Source organism: Lissotriton helveticus, chromosome 5_1 (assembly GCF_964261635.1).
Source record: "Lissotriton helveticus chromosome 5_1, aLisHel1.1, whole genome shotgun sequence".
NCBI classification, from domain to species: Eukaryota; Metazoa; Chordata; class Amphibia; order Caudata; family Salamandridae; genus Lissotriton; species Lissotriton helveticus.
The window spans coordinates 654367207-654391634 of NC_136065.1; positions in this window are offsets into that span (position 1 = coordinate 654367207).

A 24428-nucleotide genomic window follows, 5' to 3' on the forward strand; every position below is an offset into this window, starting at 1 on the left:
CCTCGACGGCGAGTTTCCGGGGCTCGGTTAGCTTGCTGTCGAGTAGATGCTGTCGGAGCTCGACAAAGCAGTTGTTGGAGAGGTGCTCCCAAACGATGAGGTTGAACAGCTGCTCGTAGGTGGACACTTTGCTGCCCTTTATCCATCCTTCCAGGGCCCTGCTATAAAAGTTCCCGTACTCGACCCACGTGGTACCGGGGATTTTCTTGCAGTCTCTGAATCTCTGCCGGTACATCTCGGGGGTGAGGCCATACCGGACAAGCAGGGCGTCCTTCATGTGGTCATAGGAGGACATTACGTCGTCGGCCAGCTCCAGCAGGGTGTCCCTTCCTTCGCTGACGAATCTCCCCCATAAGCCGGCACCCCAGTCTGTTCGCGGAATGCGGTGCGCGGTCATGGCAACTTCGTATGCCTTGAACCATTGCTGGATATCGTCATTCTTGTAGTATTCCTTCACGATATCCTTCGGGATGTGGACCTTTGGGTCGGCAGGCGGTGAGGGGTTCCGGGCTACCGTGGCGCCAGTTCCTTCGAGGTTGGCTTTGATTTCGAGTTCTTTGAGGCCACGCTCGTGTTCGTATGCGAGTTTTTTTTCTTCCAATTCTCTTTGCCGCCGCCTCTCTTCCAGATCTCCCTCTAATCGCAGTTGTTCAAGGGCCATTTTCTTTTCTGCTAATTGGAGTTCTCCGTCCAGCCGGAGTCGGGCGAGCTCTAGCTTATGGAGCCGACTCCTCTCTCGCTCCCGGGCATCTTCGGGGGAGAGGCCCGGGTCCCTGTTGGCGGTTCTTTCCTCTACGGGGGCTATGACGGTACTCACGGGTACTTCTTGGACAATGTCATCGTTCGGTTGGGGTGGGGTCTCTCTGGTCTCCACCCATGTTTGCAGCGCGTCTTTGAAATCGTCCTTTGTACTTAGTCCAGTGGTAGCGATACCCAAGTCTTTGCAAAATTGTTTAAGTTCTTTATGGGTATACTCCTCTAACAGGTCTTTCCGGAATTCTGCGGTCGTTCCGGCTTCCTTAGTAGTCATCGTGGCTGTGGGTCTCTGTCAGTAGTGCCGTGTTACTCGCTGTACGATTTGCGTGGGCTCGGATCCCGTCGCTTGCCACCAATGTTGGAAAGGCGACCCCAGGGGAGACAGAAGGTGTCTGACTGTCCGCCCCGAGACCCACCTCTCTGTATGGAATAGGCCGAGCACCGTAGGGGGGCCTCCTTGGCGAGGCTCCTCTCCTACAATCGTAACAGCAGAGTAATCACACTACTTACAGATAGACACGACACAGGGAAGATGTTCACAAGAATCTTTATATAAGTACTCAAAGCAAGTTCTTGGCAGGATAGTGGCAAGGATCGAGGGATCCGTAATGTTTTGATCTTGGGGGAAAAGGGGGTAGCGGGACAGTCTTGGCACCCACTGGTGCGTGGATAGTTCAAGGGTTCGGGCCGCGACAGCGTCAGCAGGGCCTCGAAGGTGGTTCGGCGTGGTCAGGCCGCAACAGCGTCAGCAGGGCCTCGAAGATAGTTCAGCTTGGTGAGGCCGCGACAGCGTCAGCAGGGCCTCAAAGGTAGTTCAGCGTGGACAGGCCGCGACAGCGTCAGCAGGGCCTCAAAGGTAGTTCAGCGTGGACAGGCCGCGACAGCGTCAGCAGGGCCTCGAAGGTAGTTCAGCGTGGACAGGCCGCGACAGCGTCAGCAGGGCCTCGAAGGTAGTTCAGCGTGGACAGGCCGCGACAGCGTCAGCAGGGCCTCGAAGGTGGTTCAGCTTGGTCAGGCCGCGACAGCGTCGGCAGGGCCTCAAAGATAGTTCCAGGTACAAGAGTTTGGGTCAGGATTCGCCGCGACGAGGTCAGCAGGGCTTCAACTCCAGATACAACTACTGTCCTGATCCAGGGCTGGCCCAGATATAGGACTGGAGTCCTTTGATGTCCGGACCCTCGCGCCTGGGGGTCAGAGGGGCCGGGATGAAGGTGTCCAGACACCCAGCAGGGGGGTGGAGCCAGCGCCCAGGGAGGCTGGAGGGCGATCGATACCAGGCGTCCGGGGACGGCTGGAGGGCCATTGAAACTTCCCGCCTTTCGGATCTGTCAAGTGGCCACTCGACCACCTGGGAGGATCTTGGTGCCCCGATGTCGGGGCTTCGCTGGGGCCGGGGCCAGGGCGGCGGCGGCCACGTGCTCGGGACGTGATGGGCCCAAGATGGAGTCGGGCCAGAGATGGGGCCAGGCATGGTTGCTGGACCGGCGGCGTTGGCGAGCAGGGCCCGCCGGGGGCCAGGGAGAGGGAGAGCCGTAGGTTACCAGGGGGCGGCCCTCCTTGCGGGTTCGGGAATGTTCGTGTCAGGGGGGTCGACAGCAGCTTGCCGGCGGCCCGATGTCGTCCGGGGCCCGCCAGGTGGAAGGGTTAGGCCCACGCCACGAGGCCGTGTCCAACACCTTTGTGAATCAGGACCACTGTTGGTAACCTTCAAGGAACCGCACGTCTCCATCCCTGTATTTGCATTCCCAAACTGGAAACATATTGTTAAAGTAGCATGGATACCTTAAAGAAGCAGGTTCTGATTGCATAATGTTTTCTATTTGGGAAGACATGTGGTGGGCAAAGCAGTGTCCGTTGAACCACTGTCTTCACAGCCCGAGGCCACCTGACATAATTCCAATGGCTAAAGTGAAGACAACTTCCCTTTGGGAATCACATGCCACCTCAACTCGAGTGTCAGTATCTGCTCAATAATTTGCAACCAAAATTCCAGGCCCAAACCACTGATGAATATCATTGTGAATCGCTATAAGGAGGGGATGCCCCTTTCAGGCCCACTTATAATTGTGATCTTTGAATGAGTTGCAGAAACCCTTTTTAGGTTTCGCCTTGCCGAAAGCTGCGCAGCAGACTTTCGCGCAGGCGAAATCTTATGAGTTACAGTATGGATGTTTGTGCCGCCTCTCTGTTCCATTGGCTAGCTCCATAAATGGAGGCTAGCCATTGGAACAGAGATCTGTCCGTCATGGCCGGACCAGATTCGTGGGCGTTCCCGACAGTTTTTCGCATTTTGCCCACGTCATGCGGCTGTGGGCGTGTTTTTTTGTGAATAACGAAAGTCATATAGTTAGACTTTCGACTCACTTTACCTTTGTGAATCAGGACCACTGTTGGTAACCTTCAAGGAACCGCAAGTCTCCATCCCTGTATTTGCATTCCCAAACTGGAAACATATTGTTAAAGTAGCATGGATACCTTAAAGAAGCAGGTTCTGATTGCATAATGTTTTCTATTTGGGAAGACATGTGGTGGGCAAAGCAGTGTCCGTTGAACCACTGTCTTCACAGCCCGAGGCCACCTGACATAATTCCAATGGCTAAAGTGAAGACAACTTCCCTTTGGGAATCACATGCCACCTCAACTCGAGTGTCAGTATCTGCTCAATAATTTGCAACCAAAATTCCAGGCCCAAACCACTGATGAATATCATTGTGAATCGCTATAAGGAGGGGATGCCCCTTTCAGGCCCACTTATAATTGTGATCTTTGAATGAGTTGCAGAAACCCTTTTTAGGTTTCGCCTTGCCGAAAGCTGCGCAGCAGACTTTCGCGCAGGCGAAATCTTATGAGTTACAGTATGGATGTTTGTGCCGCCTCTCTGTTCCATTGGCTAGCTCCATAAATGGAGGCTAGCCATTGGAACAGAGATCTGTCCGTCATGGCCGGGCCAGATTCGTGGGCGTTCCCGACAGTTTTTCGCATTTTGCCCACGTCATGCGGCTGTGGGCGTGTTTTTTTTTAAGCTTTGTTTTCGCCATTTCAAGTGTCCTTTGCAGGGTGGGTTGCGCTGTCCGTTCCCGCCCCCCTCCCGCTGTCCGTGAGCCCGTTCCCGCCCCCCCTCCCGCTGTCCATGTGCCCGTCCCCCCTCCCGTTGTCCGTGTGCCCGTGTGAACAAACTACCTTTATTTTATAATATGTCACAGATGTTTCGCTCTATCGAAATTCAGAATTCCTTTATGTTGTTTACATACAGTACTTGTTAATATGTTGTTAATATGCAGTACTTACAATTTAAACAGGACTTTTAGATGTTAAAAGTCCTTCTCCATGGAGGGGCGTGGCCAGCACCATGTCGGGACTAGACGTGTCCATCCGGATATCTGAGGGCCAAGAGAAAATCCTGCTGTAATCCTGGGCTTAATTAATTTATCCTGCACGCTAAAGCCAGACTGAATGAGTGCCGTAAGACGCCGTCCACACACTGATCGGACTAACCTGAATGAAATAAGCCTCTATCTGCCCGAAAACAGACAAAGAAAGCACAGACCCGGCGCGAACAAAATGGTGGTGGTCTGAACTCCGGGAAGAAAACTAAGACGTAACTGGAGAGTCCACGAAGTGGTGAGGTCATGCCCTTGCGGTGAGCGCCACAGCAGCATTTTGGCAGCAGGGGCATGGGGTCCATATCGTCTGAATCACCCGACCGCGGGATCGGGGAAGGTGCAGACGTCGTGTCCCAGAACACACTGCAGGCGAGTCTGCCTGGGGACCCCAGACATCACGGGGGAGGTCCCCCCTCACACTCCGGGGCCGGCAGAGCGCATAAACGCCGCTTGCCGCCCGTGCGGTGCCCAGTTTACTGGCTGCAAAACGAAGGGTTGGCTGATCCACACCGCACCCTGCAGGGTGGCGGAACCGGAGCATATTGGCCTAGTGATTCAGCAGAGTGACAGGCCGAACTGCGAGGAATGAGACCCGCTGTGGGTGGTAGGACCAGAACGGGGGAAGACCCGCCGTGATCCAATGGCGCGGCGCTCTCCGGCCGCTCAGCTCGCGGCCCATTGTGGAGGTGGCAGACACCAAGAGACCCGAGAAAAGTAAGTGAGCACATGATCCAAACCTGGTGCAGTGCTGAGTGAGACACGGGAACTCCACGGGGCTCAGAGTGCAGAGTGCAGAGTGCAAGGGAGTGCAGAGTGCAAGGGAGTGCAGAGTGCAAGGGAGTGCGAGGGAGTGCGAGGGAGTGCAGAGTGACTAGGGAGTGCAGAGTGACTAGGGAGTGCTAGGGAGTGCAGAGTGACTAGGGAGTGCTAGGGAGTGCAGAGTGCTAGGGAGTGCAGAGTGCTAGGGAGTGCAGAGTGACTAGGGAGGGCTAGGGAGTGCTAGGGAGTGCAGAGTGACTAGGGAGTGCTAGGGAGTGCAGAGTGACTAGGGAGTGCTAGGGAGTGCAGAGTGACTAGGGAGTGCTATGGAGTGCTAGGGACTGCAGAGTGACTGCAGAGGCTAATGGCAATGTAAATGACAATGCCATTTATTTACCTGTTTTCAAAACCAACACATAAATACAAATTTTGTCATTTACAATGCCAATAGCTCTAACTTTTCCAAAGGCGAAACCATTGCATTGTAAATGCTTGTTTAACTTGGAAATGATTTTCTGACCCGCAAAAGGGGTTTTGTGCATCACGAAAAGGTATTTTTCAGTTACAAAAACCTGTGATTATGTGAGTCTCATTCTTTTAAATCGCAACATCTTTTGGTACATGAGGACCATCATTTGTTGAATTCCATTTCATTGTGATTGGCTGCTAACACTTGAAACATGAAATAAGGCATAATTAAATGTCCTCTTGTAACCTATCCCAGAATTGCCTAAGTTTGAATCCTTACACTAAATATTACAGTCTAAATGACAAAAGGGCATATTCATATTGAACTCTTTTTCTTTGTTTACCACAATTCCTCAGAAGCAAGCATAACCATATATTAGTCAGGGCTTGCATACCCATTCAATATATTTGACTCCTGGCCCACTGCGATAAAGTAAAAAAGTGGGTTAATCATAGTGGAAAGGGTTTGTGAATTACAGGATTGTCAACATTCTATGCACAGGTCATGTTGGTGCAGAAGACTAACATCAACTCCAGGGATTTGTGTTTGACCTCATGGCCATAGTTTTAAATCCTGGTAGGTCAACTCAGTCTTTCATTTTCCCAAGGTTGATTAAATGAGAACCACTGAATTCAATAACAATAAGAATCTGACATTCCGCTCCAAGATGCCCCAAGTAGTGAGTGTGCGCTTCAAAAATACATGCAATGATTTCAGAACTTTTTATGTGACAGAGGCCATAGGAAGGAGATGTGGCCTAAGGGCCAGAGCTGCTTACTTTGGAACTGGGGAACCGGGTCTAGTCCTTGCTTCTCCTCAACATCATGTGAGGAGACCTTTCTCCAACACGCCAATTCGGTGGTATCTTCAGCTTTCTTTATTCTAAAACGGATAAAAAAAACTACTCCCATACCTACCTCCATCCGCGGGAAAAATGCTAATGAGTACACTAGTGTTCTCTCGAACAGACTACTGTAACTCACTCCTACTGAACTCCCAAGAAAAAGTCCTCAATAGACTACAGACCGTGCAAAACTCCGCAGCCAGGATCCTTTTAAAGATTCCTAGATTTACATCGACCTCCCCGTATATTAAACAGCTACACTGGCTTCCTATCAGGAGCTGTATCAAATTCAAAGCTCTATGCATAGCATATAAAGCCACCAATAAGCAAGGCCCACTATATCTACAAAAAGCCTTTGCCCCACCTGAGTACTCAAGAACTCTACGCTCAGCATCAGCCCACTTGCTGAAAGTCCCACGGACAAGAAAGTCTAACTGGGGAGACAGATGCTTCACCACGTCAACGGCCAGGCTTTGGAACACACTACCAGTCCATATAAAAACTGCTCCCACTCTTCTGCAGTTTAGAAAGAAACTTAAAACGTGGTTGTTCCCAGCATAAGCACTACCTTTCCACCTCATGAGAGAGTTCTGTAACACTAGCGCCGAGACACCCGCAAGGGTATTTGTGCGCTCTAAAAATTGAATAAATAAATAAATAAATAAATGTGATTACCAGCAGATCAGTTAATTCCCCCTGCCTAAAAAATATATTAATATAAATTAAATCTGACCTTGTGTAATGCAATCTGGTGCTCATATAAAGCACTCCAATGCCATTGTGCCGAGTTTGCGCTTTGTAAACCTGCAAAGAATTTAAAAAAAAAATCCATAGAACCCGACGGACAAAAGAGTTTTCCCAAATTGCACTGCCACGGATTGAGAAAAGGTTTCCCTGCATACGCACAAATACCCAACATGAATCTGAGTGTAAACACAATTTGTTGCGAGGGTAGTGCCCTTATAAAAAAACAAATGCAAAATCTAGTATTGGGCGGCCTAAGGGATCTGGACATAAATAATATTTGTTGCGTGGGTAGTGCAATTATTAAAAAAAAATACAACATCGGTTATTGGGGTGGCCTAAGGTGTATTTATCATGTCCACATAATGTAACATAGTAATTCTGATTTGATTCACAAGACTCATTATAATTCGACCGTGTGTTTGCAATATACTGACAGACAGTGGCGCAAAACATACATTATCTGGATTAACCCACACAAAGCATTATGAAAGTAGATTAGTAACAAATCTCTATTGACCAAATACTCACAAAAGCAATGGTTAGAGATCACAAAAACCATACCAACATGGCACCCAAAACGATGCCATATTATGAGTGAAAAACGATAAATGATGAAAAGATGATTAAATTAGCCTTAAAATACGTATAATATTCCTCTTTATTATTCCTTAATCTCCTCTGGTATAAAATGAAAGAACACCGTAATTTCAACATAGCTGGAAATCTGTTTCTCACCAGTCAAAAATACCACAGCTATCACTTTGCTCTACTTTCATCGTTATACGTCCCTCACTGATTTGTACCAGTTGCGCCTCCACTTTTTCATGCCTTTTTGGTTTGCAGCCTGGTCATTAGACACTGCATCAAAGGCAGCGTTTAAGAATTACCATTCAAAATATGGGGCATATTTACTAGGAGGTGGCGGAGCGCGGCGTTAGCCTCCTTGGCTTAATGCGGCGCTCCGCCACATCCAAAACGCAGGGCTGCACCGTATTTACAAGGTTACGGTGCAGCCCTGCGTTTCCCCCTGCGCTGGCACTACTTTTAGCTGCCTTGCTCCAACGCAGACTCCCTTCCACCATAGTGCATGGGTGCCCGCATTGTAGGGCAAGATTGTTTATGTGCAGAAAGGTGTCCCTTCCTGCACATAAACAATCTTTAAATGGCGGTTTGTAACTTGTGCTTAATTCAGCACACATAAAAGTTGCAAAACGTCATTTTTTTAATTGATTGTTTATGTGCAGGAAGGCCTTCTGCTGCTTCTATGTGTGCTGCACATCACAGCACACATAGAAACAGCAAAACCGAGGAGAAATTAAACTTTTCTCCTTGTTGCTCCAGTTTAAGACCAGGTTTTCCCTTGTCTTGATTTTGGCGCTGCCCCAAATTTACGATGCTCTTGTAAATATGGGGCAGAGTCAAAACCAATGGGTGTTGCTATGGAACACCCACCACAGCACCCATTGCCCGACCCTTTCACACTAAGAATAGCGTGAAAGGGTGCCTTATTTACAAGGCAGCTTTAATCCACGTTAATGCTGCCTTGTAAATAAAAGTGAGACTCCTGTGGCGATAGAGGCTTGTAAATATGTTTTTTGTAATTTTCTGCCTTTTCTTTCTCTAAGGATTTGGCAATGTAAGACCACACGCAAACAGGTCGCACGTTACCACATGACATAATGAAAGCGCCATATTCTTTCTTCAGGTGCCATACCACGGGCAAGTGTGAGAAGCCGTTGACCAAAAGGCCAGTTTCCGCCTCGGCTCATGCTGGGGTCTCCTGACAGGCTGGAGAGCTCTCACCACCACTGTGTCGGCTGAAATGTTTTTTAATTATCTCTGGAAGGTATGGACTGTGTATCATCATTAACTGGACTAAACACTGACGGTCAGTGAGTCAGGTAGCAGTAAACGGCGCAATTAACAGCCAGGGGAGCGAAGTGTTTCAATTTGAAAGCTTTCTTTCCCAATCCATCTCTACTCATCACCAAAGTGCTGAGCTGCGGGCTTTTACTTTCAATTACATTAATCAGGTTAATTCCAAGTTAGAGTCAACATTTTAATCAAGAACCAGAAAACTCTGAGAGAGAAGCAGAGTCCGGGCAGCGAGTGAATGATTTCCTGAGGAAGGCCTTGCGTAATCAGACCAGGTAGAAAATAGTCCCTACACGCAAAATGGCGGCATGCTCTATTAATAAGGTCACTCGAATCAGGGGAAATGTTTACCTACCTTTCAAAGTGGCGTGGTTTATGCCTCATTTTATTCACAACATAGGCATGTACAGAAAGGCAATCTTTAACTTTTCGCATCATTTGCCATGTTAAAATGGCCGCTGATCCTGGCTGGGAAACAACCTTTACAACGCAACTTTTACATCACACTACCATTACAACGCAGTCATTATATCACAACATCCCTTACATCGCATGCCGTTACAACGCAACCATTACATCGCATGACACTATAACGCATACCATTACAACGCATGTCATTACAATGCAGTCATTACAACGCATACCATTACAACGCATAGTACCCTTACACTATCCAACACTTACCCTACTGTTGCACCCCCTGGAGTTAGAATAGTAATTTTTACCCCTACACTATCCAACACTTACCCTACTGTTGCACCCCCTGGAGTTAGAATAGTAAATTTTACCCCTCCACTATCCAACACTTACCCTACTGTTGCACCCCCGGGAGTTAGAATAGTAATTTTTACTCCTTTACTATCCAATACTTACCATAAATGCAATGTAATGGTATGCGTTGTTATGGTATGCATTGTAAAGGTAGTATGCGATGTAATGGAATGCATTGTTAACCCTATCCATGCTGATGACGGAACCGCTCCGTCATCAGCCGCGGTAGCGCTGTGCTGATGACGGAGCGGTTCCGTCATGGCCCGGCCGCCGCGCCTGCGCGGCACGTTCTATTAAGCGGGCGGGGCCATGATGGAACCGCTCCGTCATGAGCACAGCTCAACCGCGGCTGGTGACGGAGCGGTTCCGTCACCAGCATGCGTCCACCGCGTGGTCCCCCCGCCCTTTAGCGCTGAGGCGGAATAGCCGCTGCAGCGATGTGGTTAAGGATGTTGCGATGTGAAAAATGCATTGTAAAGGCATGCGTTTTAAAAGTGTGTGTTGCATCGTCATTGAACCGTCATGGCTGTATGTCACAGTATGCAATGCCAAAATATCACCCTGATATAATTTCATGTCCAGAATATTTACCACCATAATTTAATGAAGAGAAGCATACTGAGTCATAGCTTTACTGCTCTTAAACCCACATATACGTACCTTGAATATATAAATATCAAGATACCCATAGATGGTGTTGAATATAGTAAATCTACACTTACCAGTATATAGTTATCTTCGCGATATTATGGTAATCGACATTCAGAACATAATATTCTTGCAGAAAAACCTTTTATATTGTGAAGGAATACTATGGGGCAGAAATGTCACCCAAACCCGGAATGGGGTTAATAGGCTACTCTGTGAAAAAGACAGTTTCCAAATAGTGTGAGAGAGACTGGATCCATATCTGGCTATTTGGATCAGGATTTGCTGTTCTCGGGTGGCTATCTCTAGCACATGGTGGCCAGCCCAGGCTTAAACTGGCCAGCCCTGGCTTTAAAGTGAGCATTCCTTACAGAAGGACAGCATTCATGGCATAGGGTTTGAACCCTTGGTTGATGCTACCAGTGTCTAATAGCTCTGGGCAAGAGCAGCGGTGCAGATAGGTGAACGGGATTTCCTTTCTCTGACGTCACTGAGTGTGACAGACCTGGCAGAGAAAGAGGTGATGGCCTGAGCTAGGAAGTCGACAGTAATAAGGTTGACGTGACAGTAAGCGCCTCCAGGCAATCTCCTCCTTAGCCATAGGGCTGTATGAGAGAAAGTGCTTTAACTCAGATCTCAGACAAGTGCAGAACAGAAATGGCACCTACAGGCAGATATGAGTATCAACCTGGTAACACTTTGTGCCATAAACTACATTTATTATAGTTAGCACTTTGCACCATGGAGTCATCCTGAACAAAAACATATAATCTAATACCTCATTTATTCACTGAACCTAAGAAAGAAAAGGGTATGTAATGCAAATTACTCATTCAATATGCACTAGCACATTTCTTTCTCCACGCAAGAATCCAAGAACAGAAGTAAAGTAGCACAACAGTCTGAAAAGCTGGAGCCCTTGAAAACAATGTTTGGGGAACGCTCTTACAGTACACAAACACCTCTAGTGAATGCAGACTAGCCTTGCATGGCAGCAGGCATAGTAAAATCCACTGAGTGGATATGCCACCAGCTTTAAAGTAGGCCTGAATGGCATTTCCATTATGCTGGTAAACTCGCATAATTTCGGTAAATTTGCGTAACACTTGTTATGCAAAATTATTGAAATCAGGCTATTATGCCATGTTATGTAATGACTCTCCTTTCGTGGCAAAAAAATAGTTTGAGCACACAGGAGCAACGAATATGACAAGAACGCAGGTAGCTTATATTTTTTACGCTTTTAGCGTAAAAATGGAAGCTAGAACGCCTAGTATCACCTAAAGCCTATGACCACTCATAAGGATTACGCCCTCACACCTTTGATGTTAGTTCGCTATGGAGGACTACTTGTACAAAGGGGTATAGGAAGGCGTCGCTGCTGGTGTAATATGCTAACATGGCCTCATGTCGTGTTTCGCACCCTGCTGAAGGAACCAGTTAAGACTGCCAGGTTTAGAATTTCCCAGGCTATTTTGCAGTGAGGCTGCCCTCAATCAAAACTCCAGAAGGCTTGGCAGTAAAGCTACATTCCTGCAAGTTTTCCCATCTCTGCTTGTGTTTGCTGCCAGCCTCAACAGCTCTTGTCAACTAAGTTGCACCTTTTTTTTAATTTTTACTTAGAGCTTCTGAACAGCTAAGTAAGACCAAGAAAATGCAGAAATACCAGAAACTTCAAGAGTTAGGGAATGAAAAAACAACAAAACAAGACATGGATTAGAAAAAAGGCTGAATGGCAGGTATCCGAAAAATCCTGGAGGCATCAAAAGGGATTGCTAAATGTCAAAACACAAAAGGAACTGCATAGCAAAGACATCTCCTTCCCATTCTGTTATACTACTGAGTGACTCATTTTCACCTGGGACAAAAAGCACGCCATGCTGGGTTGGGGTATCTTTGTAAATATTGAACTTAATTCTTATCAGCACCTCCATTTTCACTACTCGTGGCAAAGACGCACTAGCATGCAACACTCTCGGACTTCTCGATGCACAATGGCAGTGGTCTGCATCCTGCCTGTCCTACTATACACAACCACAAACACATGTTACATGCACCCCCTTGAACAAACATATAAAGGAAACAATGAGATGCCTTCTGGCAAAATCAGAAGGCTCTTGGGTGCCCTCAGAAAAATCTTTGGATGAAGCTAGCACCTTTATCATAATACTAGTCTTTGTGATTAATCTCTGTTTCTCGTTCATCTGCCTATCACCTTTACAATATTGCCTTTTATGATTTCTTGTAAATCGAATAAAGTGTATTTTGACTGACTGACAGTATTGTGATGGTTGCTTTCATTTCATTAATTGAACCGAAACTGACGCATGCACGCCTGTCATAGTTAAGGTTCCATGAGGCAATGCCTTGGTTCTTTACTGGGGTGAAAGGTCAAATTAACTTTCAAGGTACAACCCATGCACCTTTCTTTCTAACGAGGAAAGTATGATTGTCGGTCCACCTATTGGTATCTTCTTGCTTTTATGCTTAGACATATTCTCAAACGTGTCCAAGTTTGTATCTGAGCTGTGCAGTACAACATACAAAGTTTGAAAAGTTTGGAGAAAAATCGTTACTCCAACTTTACGACTGCCTCAAGGAAGCATAAATGTTTTACACAAAGCTCTGTCTATAAAGGTTTGTAGACAGGACTTTGCATCAAAATCTATGGGTGACAGAATGAGAACACCCACGTGCAACCCACTAGATGCCTCCTTGATCCAAAGTAATGTAAAACAGCTCATGCAATAGTTTGTATTACTTAAGGGCTAAAATAGGTTTTAAATCCCAATTCAATGCTTTGTGACAGTTTAAGATCACTGTTGGTGATACTGCACCAATGCAAGTGTTGATAAATATGGCCCTGCATGGGTTTGAGGGTGCCCATTCACAACCTGCAGGTCTCACAGTCTCAAACAGGGCCTTTGTGGTGTGGAGGGCGGCACACCAGCACGAGTGCAATTAAGCCAGGCCATACTGTGCATGCCTGATACATGGTTATCTATTGGATGTCACAATCCATGGAGGTAGCCTCAGCATTTAATATCATTATGGCCCTGTGCCACCACCCAGAAGGGTAATGGCAATGTACCTCAAAGAAAAGAATTTCCTGCTGCTGTATATATATATATGTGTATATATATATATATATATATATATATATATATATATATATACTTAGGATTGTTTTCCATAGGGAAATCGCAACATTCTATTGGGAATAACTTTGGCGCCGGTTGAGGAATCTTCCTGAAATTTTCCTTAACTTTGCCTCGCGGCGCTCCGCTCCTTCCCTGAAAGTTTGGGGGGGATTCGTCAAGCGGGGGCCGAGATAAAAGGGTGTCCTAAAACGTGTTTTCCCCATGTTAATTTTCATAGGGCGGTTGGACTCACTTTTAGCCCGAACGGCTGAATGGTTTTCCACCAAACTTGGCAAAATTGTAGGGACTGGTAGCCCGATGTGCCTTTGCTGTGTCTCAAGATATGTGCTCCAGTGGTTTTTACGAAAATTAACTTTGAAAATATATATTGGGCTACATTGGGCTATATATATGTTAGAGCCCAAATGTAGCCCAATGTAGCCCAATGTAGCCCAAAGACGGCCACCAGAGACAAAAAAAAACAAATGTAGCCCAAATATCAGCCAGATGTAGCCCAACTATAGCCCAATGACAGAATGTCCCAGTGTTCTAAAGAACAACTAGAGCGCTAACAGTCTTACTTATGACAAAAGTATGGCACACCTGAAGTCATCTTGATTGGAATAAAGTGTTAACACTTAAAACATTTAATTTGCAAAGGAACAAAATGAGGGGGTTCATTTTGCCATAGAAATTATGATTAGTGCTGAAGAAAGAAAAATTAGGGCACATTTTGAGTGACTTCTCAAATCCTCTTATATTTCATTAAAAAAATTCTGATATGCAGTCTCCCAAAATGGCCACCAGAGACAAAAGACCCCAAATGTAGCCCAAATATCAGCCAGATGTATCCCAACTACAGCCCAATGACAGAATGTCCCAGAGTGTTCTAAAGAACAACTAGAACGCTAACAGTCTTACTTATGACAAAAGTATGGCACACCTGAAGTCATCTTGATTGGAATAAAGTGGTAACACTTAATACATTTAATTTGAAAAGGAACAAAATGAGGGGTTTCATTTTGCCATAGAAATGTTATATTACCTACTGGCGATAGCCAGTAGGTATATATAGTTAGGATTGTTTTCCACAGGGAAATCGCAACATTCTATTGGGAATAACTTTGGCGCCGGTTGAGGAATCTTCCTGAAATTGTCCTTAACATTGCCTCGCGGCGCTCTGCTCCTTCCCTGAAAGTTTGGGGGGGATTCGTGAAGCGGGGGCCGAGATAAAAGGGGGGTCCCAAAACGTGTTTTCCCCATGTTAATTTCCATAGGGCGGTTGGACTCACTTTTAGCCCGAACGGCTGAATGGTTTTCCACCAAACTTGGCAAAATTGTAGGGACTGGTAGCCCGATGTGCCTTTGCTATGTCTCAAGATATGTGCTCCAGTGGTTTTTACGAAAATGTACTTTGAAAAATATATATTGGGCTACATTGGGCTATATATATATTAGAGCCCAAATGTAGCCCAATGTAGCCCAATGTAGCCCAAAGATGGCCACCAGAGACAAAAAAAAACAAATGTAGCTCAAATATCAGCCAGATGTAACCCAACTATAGCCCAATGACAGAATGTCCCAGAGTGTTCTAAAGAACAACTAGAACGCTAACAGTCTTACTTATGACAAAAGTATGGCACACCTGAAGTCATCTTCATTGGAATAAAGTGGTAACACTTAATACATTTAATTTGAAAAGGAACAAAATGAGGGGTTTCATTTTGCCATAGAAATTTTATACATTTATATATTCACTGAAAAAACATAGGTTACACACCAGTTATAGTTAGGAATTAGCATTTAAAAAACCTTTGAAATTCACTGAAAAAACCATAGGTTTCACACCAGTTATAGTTAGCTGGAAATTTTACTCGCATAAAACCATTGAAATTACCACGTTATAGTTAGTTGGACTCACTATAACTTGCACGTCTGCAATGCACTGCTGATGACGTCACATATTACATCACTCATGCATATATTTAAATATTTAAACATTACTCGCTAATATATGTATTCACTAAGATACACTTAATAAGCCAGTTAACCAATCAATTTGTTTTTTAAAAAACACTGAAAAAACCATAGGTTTCAGGCCTTATATAGTTAGGAATCAGCATTTAAAAAACCTTTGAAATTCACTGAAAAAACCATAGGTTTCAGGCCTTATATAGTTAGGAATTAGCATTTAAAAAACCTTTGAAATTCACTGAAAAAACCATAGGTTTCAGGCCTTATATAGTTAGGAATTAGCATTTAAAAAAACCTTTGAAATTCACTGAAAAAACCATAGGTTTCAGGCCTTATATAGTTAGGAATTAGCATTTAAAAAACTTTTGAAATTCACTGAAAAAACCATAGGTTTCAGGCCTTATATAGTTAGGAATTAGCATTTAAAAAACCTTTGAAATTCACTGAAAAAACCATAGGTTTCAGGCCTTATATAGTTAGGAATTAGCATTTAAAAAAACCTTTGAAATTCACTGAAAAAACCATAGGTTTCAGGAGTTATATAGTTAGGAATTAGTTTTTAAAAAACCTTTGAAATTCACTCAAAAAACTATAAGTTTTAGTTGTGTTATAGTTAGCTGGACATTTTACTCATACAAAACCAATGAAATTGCTCCTATATAGTAAGTTGTACTAACTATATTTCGCGCACCCGCAATCCACTGCTGATGATGTCACATATTAGATCATTCATGACATGGTCAGTGACATCACTGATGACATCTCAAATGACATCACTGATGACATCACTGATGACATCATCCACGTGACAATCACATACACCTTTTCATACACTATTACAATTTTTCATCACTGTTTGTAAAATACAGAATATCATATTTAAATCCATTGTCACAGCAATACAAGTATCTAAAAATCCACTCAGTGATTCATAGATGTATACACACATCTAATCACTTACCTATGGATTCACTCATACATGCTGTCAATGAACAATAGAACACTATCAAAAATACTTATACATCTATATCGACATTAAACAACAGCACGCATCCTATTCACATATGAAGTCATCCTACTCACTTATGCAAACAATGGATCATACTTACATATTTACTTAGCAAAACACTTATACAAACACCACTTCTTCTATTCATTTAGATAGTAAGTCATATTTAGTGAATTATAAAATCATTATTACAAGTATACAGTTATCCATACAGTCACTCACTCAATCATTGTGTCTTATGTATACTTATTTATATACAACAACTGACACACACACTGCCTTTTATTTTTCTAGTTTGTTGGACCTGTACCTTTGAGAAATATATTTGCTCATCACCACACCCATAAAGAGATTCCCTCACCCAAACTGTTAGAACATGTAGTTTTAACTTCATATATCTACTGAATCAACTATTCACACATCTTTGGACAGTCACACCCCCCCCACCGAACCACACACACTTTCACACTCCCATACAAATACTCAGTTAACTAATCAATAACTAATATAGACTTTCACATAGCTAGTAACCAACTGTAGAATCAGTTTACACAACAACTGACAAAGTGATACAGATATTCACACAGTTTAGTCACTATCCACTATATTTAGTGAGACATTATAAATTGGTCAAGTAAACAGTCAATTACACTGCTACTAAATCCTCCATCCAAATATTTATTTATATATATCCACTCATTCTTCAATGTAAATTGCTATATATATAATGCATATTTAAATAACGAAGCTAACCACATTCACTGGATGATGTCATCAGTGATGTCATCAGTGATGTCATTTGAGATGTCATCAGTGATGTCACTGACCATGTCATGAATGATCTAATATGTGACATCATCAACAGTGGATTGCGGGTGCGCGAAATATAGTTAGTACAACTAACTATATAGGAGCAATTTCATTGGTTTTGTATGAGTAAAATGTCCAGCTAACTATAACACCACTAAAACTTACAGTTTTTTTAGTAAATTTCAAAGGTTTTTTAAAAACGAATTTGTAACTATATAACTCCTGAAACCTATGGTTTTTTCAGTGAATATATATATATATATATATATATATATATATATATATATATATATATATATATATATATATATATACAGGAGCTTTCTCACGAGACAGCCCTCATCGCCGCCACAGACGACATCAGGCGCCAACTAGACAACGGCGAAACATCAGCCCTCATCCTCCTGGACCTGTCGGCCGCCTTCGACACGGTCTGCCATCGCACTCTAAAGACACGCCTCTTAGAAGCCGGAATCCAAGAGAAGGCCCTTGACTGGACCACGTCCTTCCTCTCCGGCAGAACCCAGAGCGTCCGCCTCCCACCCTTCCGATCCGAAGCCACCGAAATCATCTGCGGCGTCCCCCAGGGCTCATCCCTCAGCCCGACACTGTTCAACATCTACATGGCCCCCCTCGCACAAGTGGCCCGCCATCACGACCTCAACATCATCTCTTACGCCGACGACACCCAGCTCATCTTCTCCCTCACCAAGGGCCCACACTCCGCCAAAATCAACCTCCACGAGGGAATGAAGGCCGTCGCCGACTGGATGAGGAGCAGCCGTCTGAATCTGAACTCGGACAAGATGGAGGTACTCATCCTCGGACCCACCCCCTCAGCCTGGGACGACTCCTGGTGGCCAACCACACTGGGAGCAGCACCAACACCCACCGACCATGCACGCAACCTAGGATTCATCCTCGACTCTTTCCTCTCCATGTCTAAACAGGTCAACGCCGTCTCCTCCTCCTGCTACAACACCCTCCGCATGCTCCTCAGGATCTACAAGTGGATACTGACCGAAACTAGAAGAACTGTGACACAGGCCCTCACCAGCAGCAGACTGGACTACGGACACGTACTCTACGCAGGAACCCAGCCAAACACCTACGTCAACTACAACACATCCAAAATGCCTCCGCCCGACTGATCGTCAACGTCCCCTGCCGCAGCCACATCACCCCCCACCTGAGAGACCTACACTGGCTCCCCATCGACAAGAGGATCACTTTCAAGCTCCTCACCCACACACACAAAGCACTCCACAATGCCGGACCAGCCTACCTGAACAGCAGACTCAGCTTCTACACCCCCACCCGCCAGCTCCGCTCCACCAGCCTCGCCCTCACCGCTGTCCCCTGCATCCAACGAATAACCTCCGGCATCAGATCCTTCTCCTACCTCGCCACCAAGACCTGGAACACCCTCCCTACCCACATACGGCAGACCCAAAACCTACTCACCTTCAAAAGACTCCTCAAGACCTGGCTCTTCGAGCAACAGCAGCACCCCCCTCCGCTCAGCGCCTTGAGATCTTCACGGGTATGTAGCTCACTCTACAAGTACTATGATTGATTGATTCTCTCTCTCTCTCTCTCTCTCTCTCTCTCTCTCTCTCTCTCTATATATATATATATATATGTGTATATATATATATATATATATATATATATATATATCCACAACGAAATCCCAAAGCGCGACCATCCAGAACGGCGCAACACCAGGATACAGACTCCGTAAGCAAATATGCAGGTAAGTGTAGTTTATTCAGACATCACAAGTCCAAATGACGCGTTTTGGCCGCCAGACTTGCGGCCTTGTTCATATAGCGCACTGTTAAGAAATGGTGCATTATATACAGGTGACAGTGGCAGTATTTTTTCCATTTTGTTTGAAGAGAGTAGGCATTTTACTACATGTTGTTTGCTTTTACTGTGGCGCTGCTTTACTGCAAATGGTAGAAATGACATTAGCAGTATTGCGTCATGTACTGACATAATGAACAGACTATGTCAAATGTATGAATCAGAAGCATAAGAGGAAAAGCAAACTGTGCGGATAGCAGCCTTCGTGTTCTGCCATCTACTTGGAAAACGTTCGAGCTAAACGTATGTGCACGGAATGAGTAAGTTGCTCCCTGAAATATCAATGGTCAGACCTACCGCTGCCCCCTACTGGAGACAAGGTATTCCCATAATATTTAGGCCGTAAGTGTTGATATGTTCCAGGGTGTATTTAGACAACCAGCTGGTTTGGGAAATGCAACAAAATGTGCGTGACTGGCGCTTTAAGTCAGTACACGCTAAATGAAGGTGCATAAAGTATGTGTTTAAGGGCCAGATGTAGGTAAAATTATTTTACCACCTCTTAAATACCGAATCATACCGATTCGGTATTTAAGAAGTGGTAAAATATAAGTACCGAGATGTAGGTAAATACAGATGTGCATTTACCGAATCGGTAAAATTCGGTATTTACCGATTCGGTAAATACCGACCGGTAAATGCCCATTCATTCCTATGGGCTTTGAAGCCCATAGGAATGATTGGGCATGTACCGGTCGGTATTTACCGAATCGGTAAATACCGAATTTCACAAGGGTGCAGGGGGTGTCACTTTGACACCCTCTAGCACCCCCAAAACGGGTTCAGGTGCCATGTGGCAGGCATACCTGCCCTAAGGGCAGGTCTACCTGTCATATGGCACAGGTGTGCATGCACACATGTGCATGCACACCTGAATCGGTATTTTACCATCAACTTGTATTTGATGGTAAAATACCGATTTTGTAGGGCTTGTGGGACTCAGAAGAGTCCCACCTACATCTCGATTTTACCGATTCTGTAAAAATACCGGTCGGTAAATTTACCGACCGGTATATTTACAGATTCGGTAAAATTACCGAAATGGCCTGTTTTGAGGCACCTACATCTCAAAATCCAATTACCGGTCGGTAACGGCCGAATTCGGCCGTTACCGACCGGTAATTGGCCACCTACATCTGGCCCTTAGAGTGCCGCATTATGCAAAGCAGAGTCCGTGGTGTCAGAGAGCGCTAAAGGATCCACAAGGTAGCCTAACTTCAATATTACCACTTAAATGCAGGGCTACTCACCACTGGAGTAGGATAAATAAAGAAAGTGAGTGCGAGGGATATGTGCTGTGATAGGTACATATATATATATTGGTATAAACCCCTCCAGCATCCAGAAGGAAGAGGTCACACGAGGATCCCTTTGGTGACTTTATTCAGGACAGCAGATAGGCATAATGCATTTTGGTCACAGACCTTCCTCAGTCGCCTCTACCAGCCAGGAACATAGCCACAGCCCCGCCTTAAAATGTTCCTGCCTGTGTATATATATGAAAACTCTCCCTCTCTTCAATCTCTCCTCCAGGACAAACAAGAGTGGACCCAGGTTCAGTGCTTGATTTTTAGATTTTATTCACGCACAAACGATTCCGCCATAACGAGTTTCGGCAGTTACCTGCCTTGATCACTTGACAATGTTGTATGCTTTGGTCACCCTTTTTAAAGTGACAGTGCACGATAGCCAATTCATGGATATAGAAAAAATGCTAGATTTGCAATATACAATACTTGCTCAAATGCACAATAAAAATATTATGAATACATTTATAAAAGCTCACTTATAAAATATTTCATAAAATTACAAATTTTTGACCTTTGATACATATCAGTACCTTCTCAATTGATTCATTGCATATTTTGCATAAATGCTTTAAAACCTTACAATCCGTGTTTTATAGGTTTACTTAACCCACTAAAGTGCAATAACTCACTGTGTGCTTCCTACCACCTCCAAGTGCAATACATGTAAAGTGCTAGTGCTAAAAAGGTTTTGTTAAAAATACATATCCATTATCAGTAGCATCCAATAACAATCTAACATCTCATTTTTGATGTGCAATACCCAGATAATACAGGTAAAGTGCAATGAAAAATGTGTAAAAATAGAGCAAAAAAGTGCAATAATAGCTATTCCAATCGAGGAAACAATTGATTCCCACAATTGTAGCCATATCATATAAATATGTAATAAATAGATGCATATAAATACAATTCAATTGTTTAAAAGTTGGATCAAATCTATCTAAATTAAAATTGATCCATCCAGTCAGAAGCTTCCTTTTCATTTTTATTGGTTTTAAAGTGCATAGCTCGTTAAAGACAAAATAAATTATCTAAAACCATTTATACACTAAGATTATATTAAATAAGATATACAGAATGGGGAATTTGGTCATAATGCAGCCCAGTAATAACTATTTCGGATAGTGAGCCAGATCTAACAATGCATTAAATTGTCTAAGTATCCTTGCCATTGTGTCACTATCATATATAGGTGTAATTATGTACATAGTTTGACTATCTGCAGCACACAAGCTTTACAAATATGTTTGGAAGTCCTCACTTGTGTTGAGGCCCCCTGGGTACTTGGTATCTAGCTGGAGTATGGACCTAGTTTCAAGACGTCTAAGCTTAGCATCCTGGTTACCTCCTATTTTTTGTGGTGGTTCTACATCAATGACAAAATATTTCAGGTGCTTTAGTCTACTCTCATTATGTTCTTTGAAAGGGTTTGCCACGGGGAAGCTAGGCTCATTGTTAGTAATTGCCCTTGTGTGTTGTAAAATTATTTTGTGAACAGCGAGCTTAGTACTGCCATCATACAATAAATTACAGCTACATTCCAGAACATATACAGCCTGATCTGTTCTACATGTCAGATGTTGATTTATAGCTTGTGATCTATTGTTGAATGCTGAGCAGTACATGGTTCTATTTGTATCAAACTGGTGAGCCTTGCAACTTAGATGGACATTTGTAAAATCCTTTCCTGGGTCTGATCCACATCCGTGCCTCCTGGTCCTTGGGGCTGTTTCTGACTAATGCATTGCCCATAGATGCAGGTTTTCTATATGTAATAGCAGGCTTTTTAGGGAGAAATTCACCTATTATGGGGTCATCTAATACAATTGGCCAATTTCATCTGATGATACCCTTGAGCTGTTTTTCCTGCTTGGAATATGACAAAATAAGCCTAGTAGGCTCACTACCTGTATCTATGCTGTTGTTACCTGCACTTCGGGACTTGACTCTGTACTCTAGTATGTCTTCCCTGGCTCGGTTCCGTAATTTCACTATGGCTGCATCAATGCTTTGAGTTTTATACCCTCTCTCCAAGAACCGATTTTTGCTTTCTATTTGTTTAACTTTACAATAATTTTCATTGCTACAGATCCTCCATATTCGCAACATTTCTCCGTACGGTATGCTCTGTATAAAGTGTGGAGTATGCGTACTGGATCCGGCTGTTTGCTTTCAATACAAGGATGTCGATAAAATATTATTGGTTACAGTGATTTGCACATCTAAGAATGTTATACTTACATTACTAATACAAGAGGAATGTTCAAGTTGACATCATTAATATTTAGTAATGCTATAAACTAACTGGCACTTTCCTCTGTACCGTGCCACACAATAAACAGGTTGTCTCTAAACCTGAGCCGAGATATTATATTTTCCTTATAGATGTGTGGGTGCCGCTTGTAGTTGTGGTGAGAGCAGCAAGGCGTGCTGTGTCCTTTGAAAGTCATCCCCGGACCTGCTGGGTGTATCGTCGGAGGCGCTGAATAGAGAGTTGGACTGCGAGTCCCAGGAGTCCTGAGGAGCCGCACCTGGAGACTCTTCTCGCCCCATCCCGCCTCCTGGGTGCCACGCCCTCTCCAATACCCACAAGAGCAAGCTTCGCGACGCGTATCCGCGCGGGCGGGCGCCAGGCGAAGACCGGGCCAAGAGCGGGCCCGTTTTAGCCCGTTCGAGCCCAGGAGAGACCGGACCGGGCCACCCATCTGAGCCCTATTAAGCGGGATAAACTACTCGGATTAAGCTGTCCTGTTGGTCTGCCTGTAATTCAGGAATCCTCTATTATGACCACGAGGGAGACCCGGAGCAAAGCAACGGCGGTGTCTGCCATGACTAAAGGTACTTTGGATAATTTTTTGGTTAAAACTAATTGTACAGCAAGTAACGCTATGACTACCTTGGAAGCACAGTCAATTACTGACACTGAAATTACAGGCCTCTCTACATCACTAAGTTTAATTACTCCCTCCCAGGAATCACTAGAGGCTACCCATCTATCGCTACTGGACAGCATAGACCAAACCATTGAGTCTCTCCTTTTACAGCTCAGGTCTTCTTCACACTCCCAGCGTGACTCCCATCTTTCCGCCACTGGCACTACCTTGAATCTATCACCTAAACCAGTTTCACCTACACGAACAGGGCCTGAATTGAATTCAAGACAAGCAAGGGGCACAAAAGAAGGAGCAGTTCCGAAACGGAAAATATTCAGACAATCCAAGGGGGTGAAAAGGGCAAGAATGGACAAATCTCCTAACAATTTAGTAGTAACTCCAGACTCAATGGAACGATCCCCTCATTTAACTGCTAATGTTTCTATGTCCCCACTATGTCACACACAAGTGTCGCTACCAGGGACAGGGGTCCCATTTGTCTTCGGTGAAAACTCAAGGGCAGAAGGGGACCATTCTAAATTACTTATTACTAATGTAATGGAGAGACTTTTAGAACCTCTGAATAGGAGACTTGATTGTATTGATAACCGGTTATTAGCAATTGAGACAATTATGGGGGATATGAAGGATGAATTAAAAGCCCAGGGGACTAGTTCCCGTGCATTAGATCCCCCCGCAAATCCAGTGGCCACTCTAGTAATAGGCCCTCCTACCGCACCCATATTAATAACTGCTCCCCCAGCCCATCTCCCCTCCTGTCCTATTCCTTCTACTTCTGTACCTATCCCACTCCCAAGACAAACCCCCCCAGTACCACAAGTGCGGAAATCCAAATTGCCACCACCAACCACCTCCCCAAGGCGAGGAAGATCGCAGAGTAACGCAAATATCCCACGCGTACAAAATGTTCCGTCCCCGACTAAATCACATACAGTCAACCTCCCGCCAGAAGCTGCTGCTTACACTGCAATTCTGGCTGGAGTTCCAGAACTTACTACCAACACGACGGAACCATTTGACTCCCTTAGAAATAAGGTGATTAGTTGGCTGAATATCCACAGACCATTGCCACCAAATCTGAGGGGGCAAATCTTAATGGTCAGGCGGGTTTCATGGGTGGGGCATGCCAGAAAGGAGATTAAGGGGGATTGCATCTTGGTTACTTTTAAG